Source organism: Leguminivora glycinivorella, chromosome 8 (genome assembly GCF_023078275.1).
Source record: "Leguminivora glycinivorella isolate SPB_JAAS2020 chromosome 8, LegGlyc_1.1, whole genome shotgun sequence".
NCBI lineage: Eukaryota > Metazoa > Arthropoda > Insecta > Lepidoptera > Tortricidae > Leguminivora > Leguminivora glycinivorella.
The window spans coordinates 6,465,119-6,477,948 of NC_062978.1; the positions used below are offsets into that span (position 1 = coordinate 6,465,119).

The 12,830-nt window shown below is 39.2% G+C and overlaps 1 protein-coding gene across 7 annotated transcripts in view; it reads left to right on the forward strand.

Moving 5' to 3' along the window:
• The window catches only part of LOC125228950, a 99,627-nt gene that overhangs the window by 69,989 nt on the left and 16,808 nt on the right, over positions 1-12,830 (forward strand). The window lies entirely within an intron of this gene.

Below are 12,830 nucleotides of genomic sequence, written 5' to 3' on the forward strand. Positions count from 1 at the left end.
GTTTTATTGCAGTTCCAATAAGGTTGGTGGTTTATCTGTGCCGCCGTACGTGCCGCGGGCCGGTTGCGTGCGTATCGCGAGCATTGCGACACGCCGCAGCTTTATTCAAAAACGTTTTGTGCTAGTTCGGGTACTTGTCTCTAGTATACAGTGAACTCTAACTGTACACTAGCAGCCTGTCCGCTGTTCTAAGATCGAGTACGCCACAGCAAATGTCGCTGTGACCGGGGCATTACTGTATGAGGAGATGGGATCGATCTTTTATCACGAAAATAGAACATTCGCCAAATAATATTATATTCATGACGCAAAACTTCATCATTATTTTTATCCTGCTGTATAATAAGAATATTTACGCCTTTAAAATATATGCTTGGTTTCTTTTAAAGACATCCGGCAGAGCATAAAGGAACCCTTGCATTTGCACTGACTATAAAATCTTCACCCGCTACAAGCATCGGAGTTAGAGCTTCAACTGCTTCAACTTCCATTGCTACCCGTAGTTCTTGTATTACGACTATGTCACATACGAACTGGTCCGCTATCCCCGTAGTGAGAGGTATGGCTTGGTGAACCACAGTGCCTCGTATCGTGGTTCACGTGGGTATGGGTCAATGGTTATTGCCAGTTTCTCTTACATTACTATCCTACGGCAATCCACGCCATGCACGATTGTTTTAACTGTTACGATGAAAACGCACGTTTGCGCTTTATTTTACTTTGGTTTATTGTTCCTTAGCGGTTATTTTAAAGATTTATTTTATGTTTTATCGGTTGCGTCGATCTTGTTTGATAGATCAATTTGAGATATTGTTCGAATGTCAATTACGTTACAACTGTCAATAAAATGACTGATTGACTGAGTCTAATCACAGCAGGTAAAGCGTCAAAAACGTCAATTCTTTACGTTCAATATGTCGATGACAGCTCTAGCTTCCAAACCAAAGTCACTGTACAATAACGTTCTCAGCAACCGGTTTCCATTGCTCTCGAGTATATTGTTTATTGTGCAGTCATTTGTTTTGAAATAATGTTTCATGTGTGCGCCGTTACGTGATTGAGCGGTCCACGACTAATCAATTGATGATCCGGTTGGTGTAGGTTCGCACCGCCGTGCAGCCACGCCAGTAGGTACATTAATTGTTCTGACGCGCTCGGTGGGAAAGAACGTACTGTGCTGGGGCGGAAACCATGATTTGGTCTCGTGGTTTGTCAAACATTGGATTTGATAAGACGGTGGTGCTTCAACCCGCAGTTTATGCAATCTTTGGTATTAACAATGATAATGCATATCCCTAAAAGTATCATATTTGATTTGACGTAGCTCTTGTCGTGAACACTTATTAGCTTGATCCGATTATATCTATTGTGTTGTGTGATTACTGATTAATGCCTTTAATTACCTATGACGTACAGTTGCGTTTTGTCGTCTGAGAAGTGATAAGGCGAAAATGCATTCATCATTTGGAGTTAATTATTTTCCTTCCTATTCCTCAAAATCTGTAATAAATATCAGCAAGCAGCAGCTTGCTTGCCGTGAAATAGGCTAACGGGTCGAAAAAACTTACCTGTGCCATACTCTTATATACACATGAAGCGAGCTCTGGTCATGTGGTTTTACCCAAGCTAGCAAAAAAATGGGGGTATCTTTAACATCTCTCGCCATATCCCATTTAGCCGGTGCTTCGTGAACAATAACCGGTCTACTCTGCACTCGTAGTGAACCCGCCTCTGCCACTATATTCTAGTTCCCGCGTCGCGATCCAAACTGGTTCCATTGTTAAGATAGGCCCATTCGTGTTCGTTTACCTTTTAAAAGTATTGTTTTTGAAAACAACGAAGAGCCTCGCTCCAGTCGCTCCACTCATCACGGTCTGTAGTTCTAGCCTTGCTTTCACGACAGTTAGGTAGCATGCGATCACTGAATAATTGCATTCTTTTGGTATGTTAGGATGCACACCTATTATCTCAAGGAGAACAGCTTATTTCATCCGATTATTTTTACTTGATACATATGACGTATATTGACCGGGATATAGACCGTGATTACCTTTTTGATACATATGAATCAAATCTCTCTAATAGCGATGTAACTATTTGTAGACGGCACATGGGATGGGAGGCATAAGGATCTGAATGGTGCCGATTATAAAAGGTTGCTTAAATATTTTGAGCGTAAAGAAGCCTGTGAAGGAACCCGGTCAATAGAAGCAGACAGCAACCTCTGCATTGAAGAAACGAACGACCGATGTCGACGATTATGTTATAACTGTTACAAGCGCTGTTCACTGTAGCAGCTACTTCAAATCGGAACGCATGCTAATTTTCATCTATCACAAACGCGTGTCTCCATACATATTTATGAGAAATTGATCTGACCGTCAGACCAATAACTGGTAGGCCAACCATGCTATTAGATATTAAGCGTGTGGAGTCCTTGCCGCACCCCACTCATTGCAAACAAGATCAAACAAACTAAAATAGGCCACGTTTATCCTGTAATGATGAAAAGCTGTCAAGTATACAACAAGGTATACTTAACAGTCGACATTCAAACCAATTTGTTAAGTAAATTTTAATAAATTAGAAGTAATTTATAAACATAGCCTCAAATTATTAAAAACTATTTACGAATAGAGGTCAAACTGTACTAAGGACGATCGCAAAGCGTGTGAATTAACATGCTGTTGTGTGGAGCGGCTCAAGAGACGGTAAAAGTGCTCCGACCGGCCGGTCACTACCCGGCCCGCCTACATACCCACATCTGCGCACCTGTCTTCTAAACACACGCGTTTAGAAACCTCGCTCATAACTCACAACTCGAACGAAGTTAGCGACGTCATTGCCACCGGATCCAAAATGTCGAAAAGAAAATTGAAGACGCTAATACGTGACTTACTTCTGATGCCTCCTTTTTAGGGTACTATGTTTTGCATGCCAATTTTAGAAGCGTTTTCATTGTAAATAGAGATATCAACTTATGTGCACCAAGAATAAAATAGTTGAATCTCAATTTTATTGTTTCTATTGAGAAGCAAGGTCAGCAAGATTCCTCCATCAAGCTAATCCTTAATTCTTCATTGTTTCTCTTTTCAAGTTCAACGTGTTAATTTATACTAAAGCTTTTGCAATCGCCTGCTAGAATAACCTGTCACCGCTATTGATTTTCATTAGGTATGCAAAATTTAGAGGTCAGTTCAGAGTCGGAAACTGGTCCGTTTATCAATAGCCAAGTGAGCTTTTGATACGAAACTACATTATGCTAGAAATCTGTATATACTATATCCGATTCTCCCATAAATCGATTTGTATTTTAATAGAGTTAACTCTTTGTGCTAGATCCCATAAATACCTGTTCGGACAGTAATTGGTTTTCGCTCGCAAGTCGAAGCCGTGTTGTATATTGGTGGGGTATTGGAGTGCCCTACTGCCCTATCGGTTAGAACAAAATGTCAACCGGTCAAGCTGCGCAATGATTACCTATACGATAAGTTGGAAAATATCTTTATAAGATAAACCATAGTTTTAAACTCTTCTAAGAACAAAAATTATATTTTAAGTAATGATTGCATGAAAGATAGTGTAACATGCCCTCAGGTTGAAAACGGGCTCGATAACTCAAATCATCGGCTTCACTGAACAGCGCTGTCAAGCGTAAAAAGTGTAAACCTGGGCTGCGATGCGATGTCCATTTTGCATTAGCCTCGCCTAAAAATGGAGGTAAAAAGCTACGCCAAGCCCCGTGTTGATGAGCAACGCTGTTAATAACACATTTTTTATAGACTTAAAAATGTTACGTATCCATCAATTCAATTCCATCATGGATGGACAAGCTTGTTTACTACTTTCTCCGCAAAAGTTTGTATGTAGACCATTTATTGACAGACAAGCTCAATTTAGACGGCGTAGGGACAAAACGTCTCCAAGCCAAGAAGTTGGGCGGTCGCGCTAATGAATATTAAGGGACCGGGTAATTAGTATGGTCGGCGCGTATCAGTGTCGCTGACACCAGGGTCAGTCCACTTTGTGCGTCACGAGATGCACAGTTATCGATCGACTATAGCTTACCGGTTTTTTACCTGCTTAGGTGAGCACAAGTATAGCGGACAATTTCCGAAGACAAGATTATGGTTGAAGATTATTCCAGAAGATAGTCGCTAACACGAAAAGGTTATTCGCTATCTACGTAGACCCTATTATTTATCAGGACGAATAATTTAGAACTTGAGACTATATTATGCAGATAATGGCTCCCTAAAAGAAAACTATTTCGTGTCTTATACTTTTGTAGGTTCTGGCACTTTTGGCGAAATTATTATGAAGATAATAGTTTCCTAAAAAAAGTAGGAAACTATTATCTTCTACTGTAGGTTTTGACACTGTCTACTGTAGGTTTTGGCACTTTTGGCGAAATGAATTGTATCGACTATAACATTTCTGTAGGTTGAATGCATTGTAGTCGCTTATTGCTCGTTCGACCTGAAATGAAGCATTGTTTACAATCACACGTTTACATGGCGCAATGCATGGACGGTGTGGGAGCCCGAGCAGCTTGTCTGCCGCCCCGCGCCGGACACAATACCATGTCGCACATAACGCAAACACAGCCTTTGTCTACACAACAATGATGAACCTTGACAAACGCTCACTGCGGCCAGACCTTCACAAAGCGACCAGTATACCTCTGATCACATTATGAACAGTTGCTATAAATCTTCGGGTCGAATTAAACTGGGGACGCAAGCAGACGACCATATGCGGGAATGAACCGACGGAACACTCGAGGTCGTGGCGATGGAGCGATTTGTGTCTCCTGTTCCATTGCAAACATACTTAAAAAAACCGGCCAAGTGCGAGTCGGACTCGCGCACCGAGGGTTCCGTACAAACCTGCAAGGTTTACAATTATTAAAAAAAAATATATTATGTGATGTAACTAAAAATTTATGGTTTTCGTAATTTTTCCTTTATCTATGCTATAAGACGTTGCTTCGTACCAAATTTCAAGATTCTGAGTTCACGGGAAGCACCCTGTAGGTTTTGATTCCCTTGCAAGTGTCGAAAATTTGCGGCATAAACGGCTGTATCTTTTGATTGCGTTGGCTTAGAAGTTTGATTTTTTACAGCTTCAAGGGACAGTAGACCTGAGTAATTGATATAAATTTCAGCTTCATACCTCCACGCGTTCCTGAGAAAAAGGGTCTTGACAGACGGACGGACGGACAGACGGACAACAAAGTGATCCTATAAGGGTTCCGTTTTTTCCTTTTGAGGTACGGAACCCTAAAAAGGTTCAGGAAATTGCGATTGGAATGGAACATCTCTTGCCACATCCGAATTCGATCAAGGCTTAGAATAATTTGCTTCAGGTAGAAACTGTAAGTTCAGATTCAGATCATAACCGCAACTATCAGTACCAAAGGAAATAAATTATGATATGTGCGACACTGCGCTACCCGCCAAATTGAGAAGAAAATATTTCTTAAAGATAGGTGAGTTGCACTTTTTAGCGCTTTCTCTTGAAGAATTTAGCTCGTTTACTATATACGTAATAGGAAATCAATATCTCGACGTGGGATCGCGGTTCCAGCAGGCTAGGTAGCGTAAATGAGCGCGGTTGCGCCACCGCTGGCCCGGTTAACACACGTGTGGTAGCTCTTGCGCTGCAACAGGCAGGTGGACTTTACAATCGAGACTGGCCTTTAGCTGATGGGCCTTGTGCTCTTTTATTCATCCGATCCGAGGTCTTGTTTGGGCTGGTCAACTTCATGAGCAGTGCCAATATTATAACCAGAGATCGGAAAAATTTGCGTCATTGCTCGCAATAATATGGACATGTCTCCAAAATTAATCAAATAATTAATCATTTAATTAATTTCTTACTTGACATATAATTTGATTCCTAGTCAATAAATACAAAAGTTTGTTGTAAAAGTATAGATTTATTAAAGAAAATAATCAGTATTTTTTCCAAATTTCAGCAGTCAGCAGTACTTAAGTGCTGAAAAACTCCGCTCGCAATCCACTGATGTTAATGGGGCAAACTTAAGTACTTTATAGGAATATTATTATTCCAGTATAATTCAGAGTTATTTTCTGTTCTAAGTTGTGGGCGATAACCTCAAAATCGGGATTTAATATCTGCATAGTTGTTTGAATTTACATCCATATATATAGTATAGGTAAATACGCATACGTACCATTTTCACGTCGTATTATATTAAATTCAATTTTCGCCACTAATTCGTTTTTAAACTGGCGATATTAGGCAATATTAGGTACTCACCAGTAAAGAAAATGGCATTTTTTAAATTTTCTGCCGATTAGGTATGGTACGTACGTAATTTAGGTACGGCAAATACGACTGTAATTTGAATACTATCAATGTCAAAATATATATATTAAGAAAAAGTGAATCCACGGAGGTTTTATATCTAGAGAACTAGACGAACTAGTTAAATAAATCTACACTTTAACAAACTTTTGTATTTATTGACTAGGAATCAAATTATATGTCAAGTAAGAAATTAATTAAATGATTAATTATTTGATTAATTTTGGAGACATGTCCACATTATTGCGAGCAATGACGCAAATTTTTCCGATCTCTGAATTTATAACTTATGAGCAAGTATCTAAATAGTACCCCTAAAAATATCAAAAAAACATTTATCCGCATTGTGTAACTAGTTGTGTGCAATAAAAAAATGTCATTTATTTCTTCAAACTTCAAACTTTTTATTTTGAAATTAAATCATAATAGTTGTGTAACCAACAGGCATGTACTTAAACATTAAAAATTGTGTCAATGAACTAACCTACCTTCGTAAAACAATAAATTTTAAATCATGTCAAAAAATGAGGTTCATTAAAGTCAAAGCTCAAACGGAACCATTCAATGTCAAAATCACTATACAAAATTTGAATTGAAAAAAAAAACAGAAACATAAATAAAAAAAATTAAATAGGGGAGTCAAATTTAATACTAAACAAAGATTACAAAGCAATATCAGGAGTTGTAATTGAAAACTTTAGTAACGACGGTGATATTTCATTAAGCGGGGTGACATCATTCAGTAAATGCTTGTCGAGTTCGCTCCACTTCAAACAACCATTTCGGCAATCCGTCCCGACTAGATTACCCTCACGAATACAACCGACCACTTCGCTCCGACACGACCAGTATAAGTCTGACCCCCTATTACGCATATCACAATGAACGGTACTAAGGGACGTGCTGACAGTCAAGACCAAAAGGTTTCGTGAAGAGGCAGGTTAGTCCCGACCCCATTGCCGCGACGATGACGCGAGCCTGTGACGTCACCGCCCGTCGCGCAACAGGTGTCACCCCCCCGGGGGCGGGCGGGGGCTCGTGACGTCACCGCTCCATATCTGCGCCCTCGTTGACCTCGACTGCACGACTCATTTGACTTTCGGGCTGGCATTTCAGCCCTTTCAGCTTAATGTATTCGCTGAATCATCGATGTTCAGCTGTTTACAACTTGGGATCGAATTGAAATAATTGTATTTCAGTTGTGAAGTTGGAATTTCGTGTAATGCGATGTCGATTCTTGCTGCCTTTCTAATTACCAATCACCTGTCGATAACACTCGTTATAGAAAAAAAAATATTTAAGGTGTTCGAGAAATCGAGACACAACTCACGTGACATAATAATTAATATGTAATTTCAACGTGGCGTAATTAATTAACCGAGGACGTACTCAATACACGAGGCTCCACAGTCCACTATAACTAACCCTGCTGTGTAACGTTTCTATGTCCCATTTCGTACACGAAACCTCAAACAAGATATCAAAAAACATGTCTGTCCCCATCTACTACACTTAGAAGAAGTTAGAATAGAACCCTTTAATTTATTATAAAAAACTATAAAGCAGTACAAAATTACAAGTTTTATAACAATTATAACTCCACTTACAGCCATTAGAAAAATAAAAACAAAAGGAATAGCTAAGTATACAGGCTTCCACAACCTTTGATTTATGAATATGTGTTTCAAAATTAATCGATCCCTTCAGCTGCTGAGGATATAACTTTTCTGTCGATCAGTATCGAGTAGCAGAGCTGTTTTATTTATATCTGAACAATAATGTAACCGAGCCACAATACACAATAACTTATGCCTTCGTTTCTCGAAGTCGTCGTGACTCGGCCACTAGTCACCGCTGGTATATCGATCGGTTCTGCGCCACCGACCGTCGCGAATGGAGCATCCCACCTTAACCAGGGGCGGCTCACTCCGCGATTCTATTGCCGCGCTACAAGTACATGCCGGCGGCCGCGAGTTCGCGGCCTAATCAGGGGTGGCGCGTGTTCTCACGGAACGCACGTTCGCACTTTCTAATGTTACTTTACGTCGCGAGTTTTTTTTAAGGTTCATATGCTATGTCCGCGTGTGGAATGGCTAATAATGCTTAGTTAAATAGATATCATGAATAAAATAAATACCATAGGACATGTTTACACAGATCTACTATTGATAAAGTCCCCCAAAAAGATTCAATAAGGCTTGTGATGTTGGAACTTAAACAAAAATATATAAATACCATATATATATACCTAGAAAGTACCCAAGACTTGAATATAATAGTATAACATTTTATCTGAGTATTAAATCGTTTTAATCCGTAGGCAACCCTAACGCCGGGCGCCGCGCACGTGCGGCTCGTTTCTTTGCTAGACTTTTGTAGGTATTTAAAAAGTCGGCATGTCGTGAACATCAAAGCAGTGGGCCTTCTGTACTTGTACTATTATATATTCTGTGCCTTAACTCACCATCTAAGCATATCTTAGCTCTTTCACTCTTAGTAGAAGATGCTTTTGGTCACAATCTTAGTAACGACTTTCTTTTTTGAATCTAAGTGACGCATTGTGGATTTCACTCGATATGTCCAACACTACCTTACTTTTTCATAACCTGGTTCATTCATTCAACTTTACCAATGTACCCCAGAACATTGCCTCCATCTCTTACCAGTATTGCAGTCTTGGCACAGTGTTCAAGCACACTCGAATATCGTTCGAACGGATTATGCCGTTCTCGCTGCAATGCGGCGAAAGCAGCTGGCAGTTCGTACTTCACGTATCCGCAGATCCGCACGCTAGATGACACTTATGATTCAATATGCGACACAACGGCAACAGCTTGCCGAATATTTGTGTTAATATTGCTGATATTCCATTCTCATAGATCGCAGAACGCGAGTATTGTTGTTGGACAATGTGTATTCTAAAGAAGCCGTTGGCCATCTGGCACCAAAAGATTGTACAGTACAGCCCATGAGATTTCAAAAGGGTATTTGGTTTTCGGATAAAATCGTACATAGTCGTAGACTGACTTGTCTTACAGATTTAGTTGTAGTCGACATGCTCTAAAATCCGAAGGCCCTTCTGAAATGCCACGCAATATATAGATCAATATTTTTTAGTCAGTGTTGCCAAATTGCCAGTAACACGAAAGAGACTAATAAGCGTAATGTTTTTGCAAGTATTTAATACGCACGTTCCCGCGGCAGCCCTGACCTTCGCCTCCCCGCGAGGGAGGGCCGTTCTCACGTTTATTTATATTACACTCCGCTCCACTTGCTCAAGGATGCGATTGCCTCGAATGGCCATAAAGCGAGGCGTGTAGTCGTATACACCTCGCATTCTCAGTTCTCACCAATGGACGCACATAGACAGTCTGTTCTTCGGTGCTAGACAACTTCACGCTATTTACAGTTGTTGTGAGGCTAATAGAAAACTGGATAATTATAGTTACTAAGTTGCATGGACATTAATAGTCAATTACCTACGCAATTAACTTATGATCATTGTATTGGCTATGCGTGAACTGCGTGAAGTTGGTGGTAAAATAAATCCCACCAAAAACATTCTGTAAAAAACTAGCGAAGTCTCCATGGAGCTACTTGTTTATCTCTAAAAGTAATGAAATATAGACAAAGTCGTGCCAAGTCTTAAGGTTCCTTACTGCGATTTATTTATTATTATAGTTAATTATTTGTGACTGTGCCGTTGTGCTTGCTTCGCGCTCGAATTGTCGGGGCCCCATACAAAAAATGGCAACGCACGAGGTGCTGAAAACATCATATATTTTGTTTTTATAATTTTGAAATTTCGTCAAAATGTACCACAACTGCAGATAGTTCTGTAGATGGCTTCAACAGTGGCAACAACCGCGCGCCAACGTCACGCGCGGAGAGAAAGTGCACTTTTTGTGGACCGCGCACCATTCAACTATAACTACGCTATTTTGTACGATCGACGCACGTAAATACAAATAACATCGTTTCTAGTTGAAGAAACACTGTTTCACACGAATTCTATTCAGTCTGTGACATGATAATTGACGGTGATGTTATAGCACAATGACTGAATCATGTATCACTTTCACGAAGCTATCTTCTAAATAAAAGCGAGGTCGGCGTGGGCGGCGCGGGCACGAGCCAACTGAAGTCGCTGCACTGTCGCCGGCCGCATTTAACAATCAACTGGCCACTGTCACCCGGCAGTAACATCACTTACTTCTTTACAAGATACCTACATATTACATTTTTACATTGAAGCGAGGTATGGGCATTGTAAATGTCAACTCATCTCGCTTTGTGTGGTAGGCCACAGCATGACAGCACAGCGGATGTCATTCCAAATCTAGAGCTCAGTCCAACTAAAGAAGTACTTTTCAGAAAACCGCAACCAAATGACACTCGACCCTAATCGCAGTTTAGTGTTGGTGCCGATGAGTAAAGGTTGCTAGAGCTCAGCAAATACTTCTAAAGTTGCTGACGTCCATAAGCTATGAAGACAATTTAAACAATATGTACCTATGAGTATGCAGGTAACGTTTGCTCTTTTGATGAAAGCTTTTGCAAAATAGTAACTTTGTGTTATACTTATTGAATGCTGAATCAAGCAAAAGATTATTTTTGACTAGTAAAACGTATTACTTGTGTTGTGATTTTACGTAGCTACAACATTCAGTTTCGCTATCTCTTCGTACATTAGTTCACATTACAGCCTATTTGATCGCTGACGTTGACGGATGGATGCTGCGGCCTTGAACTTATTGGTGGGGTCTGTTTTGTTGGCGCCGCAGGTCAGGATCCCGAAACTCGAATAATAAAACGTCGATTTGTAAATTTTGTAATGAACTGGTATATTTTTCCAAAACGGTACATACTGGTTTAGAAGAGGTTCTTGCCAAAACGGTTAGGTTCACAAGTACCGGTTGAATGATAGAATCGAGGCTGATGAGAGAGTGATTTGCTATTATTGGATCAGTACAAAAGACGGTTCCAATGTGGGTACCTCTAATTGCCTGCGATAATACAAACCTATTGATGCTTCAGAACAAGACTCCGAATAATAGCCAAGCCAAACGGCTGTTTGCGGCTGTACAAATAAAATTTTTTTCTTCACACAGCAGCATTTAATGACTACGGGCTACGGCTTTGACATCTAGAAGAAATTCATGACCTGACTCAGTCAGATTTTCTTCGCGTACGATTTCCTGGCGACCCTCAACAGCGATTCTACTAACATGCAACCAGAGATGGGCATCAATCGATTGATTTTTTAGTTAACTAATCAATCGACTAAAAATATCAATCGTCATTATTCAATCGCGATTGATTTAGTTGCGATTAAATTAGTTGTGGGAATGTTCGACTAACAACTAAATTAGTTTTAGTTTCAATCGACTAAATTCCACGAATAAATCATTAAAACTACACAGTCGACCGTTTTTGCATTTATATCTTATTTGTAACTACAAGTAGGTATGTATTTAACATTGGAGGTACTCGTATGTTGTAACTATGTTGGTTTGGGTGGAATTTTGTGGATTATTTTGAAGTAGATACATTCGACCGATTGAGCTAAAATTACGTATACACGTTTAATTTGTAATACTTGAATGACAATGCAATATTATAACGATATATCGGTAACGAAAAATAGCGAAAAACTGCAGTGTTCACAAGTAGCAAACAAAACAATTAAGTATGTTATTGCAATGTTAATACTTTGAATTATACGATACTGAGTAAATCTTAGACATAGAAATTACCAGTATTTTGCTGTCTCTGTCGATAGTAAAACTCTTTTTAGTGGCACGTGGTGACAAAACATTGGGCTAAATGACTAATCCTACTTACCTGGAAATCATTTCATTTTGGTGCAAGGGCCGACGCATCTTCTAAAAATAAGACGTTCTATTGAATCAAACATCTGCATATTGTTTATCTATTATCTACGCGCACTATTTTGTTGTCATTAAAATATTTAAACCTCTTTGTAATATAAAGAACTCTCAGCGTTAATTATTGATCATCTTCCTTGCAGCATTCTACATTAAAATTTAAATAATGGCAACAACGAATTTCACGATGTTTTTTATTGAATTCCGTTAATTTTAAGGGAAGGTTCCTTAGGTCAAATACAATGAATTGCTCTAAAAAACTAGCGACTTAACTCTTACGGTTGTAGAATTATTCAAAAAATAAATCAAACAATTTTTTTTTTGGAAATGTATTTAAACCAGTCAACCGGGTATTTTTATTGTGTTTTTTAATGTTATTTTACTAATGCAGAAACAAAGTACCCATTTTTTATTTACCCTTAGATAAGAGAAATTTAATCCAATTTCAAAGTGATTGTAGTAGCAAAATAATAGTTAGAACACCGATCTAACTCCTTAGAAATGGTTAAAATATCTTAAGTAGGTAATACATGATGATATGTTTAAACATTCGTTAAGATGTCCTAATCAGTCTGTCAACATTAGTTGCGAGAAATAAGTCTAACTAAT